This window comes from Grammomys surdaster, unplaced genomic scaffold, assembly GCF_004785775.1.
Source record: "Grammomys surdaster isolate TR1022 unplaced genomic scaffold, NIH_TR_1.0 1166, whole genome shotgun sequence".
NCBI classification, from domain to species: domain Eukaryota; kingdom Metazoa; phylum Chordata; class Mammalia; order Rodentia; family Muridae; genus Grammomys; species Grammomys surdaster.
The window spans coordinates 3460268-3465316 of record NW_021605585.1 but is presented as its reverse complement, the minus strand read 5'-3'; the positions used below and the strand labels follow the sequence as shown (position 1 = coordinate 3465316).

The 5049-nt window shown below is 43.0% G+C and overlaps 1 pseudogene; it reads right to left on the bottom strand.

Annotated features, from left to right (window-relative positions):
- Positions 1 to 2138: 2138 nt before the first annotated feature.
- LOC114635205 lies at positions 2139 to 4512 on the bottom strand (annotated as a pseudogene).
- Positions 4513 to 5049: the final 537 nt, after the last annotated feature.

The window sequence follows — 5049 nt, the reverse complement described above, 5'->3', positions numbered from 1 at the left end:
TCTCTCTCTCTCTCTCTCTCTCTCTCTCTCTCTCTCTCTCTCTCTCTCTCTTCCTCTTTTTTTTTAGTTTTTCGAGACATGGTTTCTCTGTGTGGCCCGGGCTGTCCTGGAACTCACTCTGTAGACCAGGCTGCCCTCGAACTCAGAAATCCGCCTGCCTCTGCCTCCCAAGTGCTGCAATTAAAGGCAGCTAAATTTCTTTAAAAGTGTTTAAATTAGAATTTGAAATACATCACTCCAAGACCTTCTGGCCTTTAAAGCTTGCGTTTAATCTAATGCTCAAACTAATTTGCCTTTAGTCTGATGGACTTGCCTTACAAACCTTTTTCTAGATTTTATTACCTAATGTTTATGAATGCTTTGCCTGAATGCATGTATGTATACGATGGATATGGCTGTTGGCTTCCTTGGAACTGGGGTTATGGATGGTTGTGAGCCATTTGTGGGTTCTGGTAATTGAACCAGGATCCTGTGCAAAAGTAACAAATTCTCTTAACCACTGAGCCATCTCTCTAGCCTCCAGGACCTTCCTTTATGTGTGACTTGCTGTTTTCTCTTGCTGATTCCAGTATACTTTTCTTGTTTTGTATATTTAGTGTTGTGATTATGATACAATGTACTGGCTGGTTTGTGTGTCAACTTGACACAAGCTGGAGTTATCACAGAGAAAGGAGCCTCCTTTGAGGAAATGCCTCCATGAGATCTAACTGCAAGTCATTTTCTCAATTAGTGATCAAGGGGAATGGCCTAGCCCATTGTGGGTGGTGCTATCCCTGGGCTGGTAATCCTGGGTTCTATAAGAAAGCAAGCTGAGCAAGCAAGGGAAGCAAGCCAGTAAGTAACATCCCTCCATGGCCTCTGCATCAGCTCCTGCTTCCTGATCTGCTTGAGTTCCAGTCTTGACTTCCTTTGGTGATGAACAACAATGTGGAAATGTAAGCTGAATAAACAAACCCTTTCCTCTCCAACTTGCTTCTTGGTCATGATGTTTGTGCCAGAATAAAAACCTTGATTAAGACAAATTGGTATCAGCATAGTGGGGTATTCCTGTGACACCTTGACCATGTTTTGGGGGGACTGTGGAACTTTGAGCTAGAAGAGCCATTGGGATGTTAAGAGCTCTGTGTGATGTTCTGTGGGAGCTTGGAAGATAATGTTGAGAACAGTGCAGAAGATGGAGGCCTGGCTTGTGAAATTTCACAGGGAAGATTAAAGACTTATCAGGGCCATTGTTGTTTTGATTGTGAAGATTCTGTGGTTTTGGATAACTGGAGCTGAAGAATCAGCTGTGATAACAAGATACCAGAACTATTAAAGGGAAGGAAACCTTTGCATTACTTGGACTATTGGTGCTGGTTAGCTGGAGCTAAGAAATTAGCAGTGATTAAGAAGAGACCAGCAGGCCGGGTGGTGGTGGTGTACGCCTTTAATCCCAGCACTTGGGAGGCAGAGGCAGGCGGATTTCTGAGTTCGAGGCCAGCCTGGTCTACAGAGTGAGTTCCAGGACAGCCCGGGCTATACAGAGAAACCCTGTCTTGAAAAATCAAAAAAAAAAAAAAAAAAAAAAAGAAGAGACCAGCATCACTGAGGTGAAATCTTCTGGAAAGTGTTTTCTGAGAGCACAAAGAAACTGTTTTCCAGAGTTGTACCTTGTGCAGCAGCTGTACTTGGTAATGTGTAAGAATCACCCAAGTGGCACTGGTTTTGAAGGCATGAGGGGGTCAGGAAGAGCAGCTGAGACTTGGCACTGTGAGAGGCCATGGAAGGCATTGGTGAAGGTGCAGCCTCAGTTGCAATTGATGGCTCAGGACTGAAGGGGTCGTGCAAAGGATTTGAGGCTTGGCACCATGAAGAGAGCCTATGAGGGGCTACTGGTGAAGCCTAGTTGCATCGAAAACAGCAGTGTTTTGCAGATGCTAGCACCATAAGATGACCACCAAGAACAGCAGCGGCAGTGGGATGAATCAACCTGAGCTTAGAGTGAGCTACAGTGGGCAGGGCTGGAGGAGTGACCCAAGCCCTTGGAAGACCTCAGAAGATCATGAGTGGATCCCAGACATTGGGTGGTTTGAGTTTGCTTTTCCTTTTTTTTTTTTTCTCCAACAGTCCATGGAGGCTTTTATTTATACTTTACATCTCTAGAAAAAGAATCCCAGGACTTTTCCTCCTTGCTTCTTCATGGTCCATGATGCCAGCTGATGTTGTCAGTACAGTGAAACCAAACTGCCATGATGGAAGCAGAGTGTTCTGCCATCTTTCTTTCTTTCTTTCTTTCTTTCTTTCTTTCTTTCTTTCTTTCTTTCTTCCTTCCTTCCTTCCTTCCTTCCTTCCTTCCTTTCTTTCTTTTTTTGAACTTAGTACAATTTTATTTTAAATTTCAAAATTATTTAGATGTTTGAGTCATGAAAATTGAAAGTATATGATTTAATATAGGTACTTCAGACTTTAAAAACATTTTGTAATAATATGTATTTTCAAGCCATTTTCACTAGTTTTACAAGACAAGAAAAATCTAAGTTCAAAAAGGTGTACAAAGAAAAATATAATTAATAATTTTAAATGTTCTATTTTCTAATTTTGGTTCTTAAGACAGATTATTTATTCACATAATGTTCAAACTTCATATCTAACACAGCAAACAGGTTTAAATTTAACATTCTCTTCTGGTAATCGTCTGTTCCCTATGACACAGTTCTGAGAAGGATCATCATTTAAGGAACTTCTGGGTCAGAATCACAGCCACAGCACTGGCTTATGCAGATGCTCCACACGGGCGTCCCATGCATAGGGACAACAGTCAGCACAGCCACCATGCAGCGCCAGTACTGTTGTGGACACTGCGTCTCTGGGGTTGACTTACTTTGAGGACACATACATGATGCTATATGATTTCTTACAAGCTCCTTTTTCCAATTTGCTTGTAGTTTCTTTCGTTTCCTTCACTTTTGTTGGAAGTCTTGATTCCTTCCGCAGTTAACCTGGGAGAACTTGGGGTGTTCCCACTCTGTTCATGTAAGGCCTCAGTGTTGGCTGGACTATCCAAAAGCTTCACACACTTCTCCTTCTTCGGCTGTGTATCCAGATGCAGGCTCTTGAGAGAGGCTGGCTGGCTGTGCGCATGAAGAGGATGGCAGTTTCCACTGCACAGCATTATCTTTTAAGTTATTAAGACAGGACTCCTTCTCCCTCTGAAGTGGGAGTCTAGAAACTTCTTCCCCAGTGGCACTGGCAGCAGCTGTTTCTTCTGGGGTGGTTATATTAAATGCAGCACCTCACGCCTCTTTTTGAGTACAGGACTATACAGAGAAACCCTGTCTCGAAAAAAACAAAAAAACAAAACAAAAAAAAGAAAGAAAAGAAAATCAGGATCTTTAGGTACAGCTGGGTCACGCACTGCAGCAGGCGGTGGATCCTAACAGCAAAGGAAACTCTGTTCGCAGAGGTGGAGGAAGATTGAAGGGTGGCAATGGAACGCTGGCTCAACTTGATGAAAGACAAATATCAGTCACTGAAGAAGCAAGATGCATTCACCAGAAATCAGATGAACAAGATGAAGTTACAAATCTTCACATTGCTCAGGATGAGGGGATCACAAACTGAATTTGAGCAGCAGGAACGGTTGCTTGCCATGGTAGAACAGAAGAATGGTGAAATAAAACACCTTTTAGGGGAAGTTAATAAACTGGAGAAATTTAAGAACTTATATGGAAGTATGGAATCTAAACCTTCCACATCAGACAACACTTGTACTCTAGAAGACAGCAGCTATTACGCAGACTTACTTCAGCTGAAGCGTGATAAACTAAACAAAGAAAATGAAAGCATAAAGGGTGAACTGTCCATCCAGAGGATGAAGGCGTTATTTGAGAGCCAGCTGGCCCTGGGATATTGAGCATAAACTCTTAGCAAACAAAAGACACCTGCAGCTCACAGAAAGTGAGAACATGAAGCTGAGAGCTAAGGTGGATGAGCTGAAGCTCAAGTACGAGCGCCAAGAAAAAACTGAAGTACCTGTACTCAAAGAGAGGCGTGAGGTGCTGCATTTAATATACCCACCCCAGAAGAAACAGCTGCTGCCAGTGCCACCGGGGAAGAAGTTTCTAGACTCCCACTTCAGAGGGAGAAGGAGTCCTGTCTTAATAACTTAAAAGATAAGGCTGTGCAGGAGGAGGAGGAAGAGGAGGAGGAACAAGAAGAGGAAAAGAGGAAAGGAGGTAGAGGGGGCAGAGGAAGGAAGAAGAGGAAGAGAGGAGGACTTTTCCATTTTCCTAGGTTTTTGAATTGAACATCAAATCTAGGGCTGATCACTCCACCCTCGTTTAACCTGCCTGTATCGTTCACAATGATTTCCCCAGCTCTGTGATCATCATTGATCTCAGATTCACCAGTGTAACCATGCTTCATCCTCACAGTCAGGAGCTGAATGATGACTTTGGAACACTGGTGTTTGCCTCTCTTCTCAGCATTGTTGATGCTCTTGAGAGCATCTGCCAGGACACTCATGTGCACCATGGTGACGGCACGGCAAGATGGCAGAAAAATTGATTTTGCTTTTGATTGCCACTGTGCCCTGATATTTTTCCCTCTTGAAGTAAGAGACTATTGTAATGGAGCTTGCAGTTAAGAGAATTTTTGAATTTAAAGAAGACTTTGAATTTTAAAAGATGTTGGATATTTTAAAGGTATTGAAATTTTAACATGGGACTTTTAAAGTTATTTAGATCTTGGGGATGAATAAGAAAGTAAGAGTTGAGGCTTAATAGTGATGTTTGTGTGTCAAGTTGACAAGGGGTCAATTGTACTGGCTGGTTTGTGTGTCAACTTGATACAAGCTGGAGTTATCACAGAGAAAGGAGCCTCCCTTGAGGAAATGCCTCCATGAGATCCAGCCGTAAGGCATTTTCTCAATTAGTGATCAAGGGTGGGAGGTGCCACCCCTGGGTGGGTAGTCCTGTGTTCTATAAGAAAGCAAGGTGAACAAGCTAGGGAAGCAAGCCAGTAAGTAACATCCCTCCATGGCCACTGCATCAGCTCCTGCTTCCTGACCTA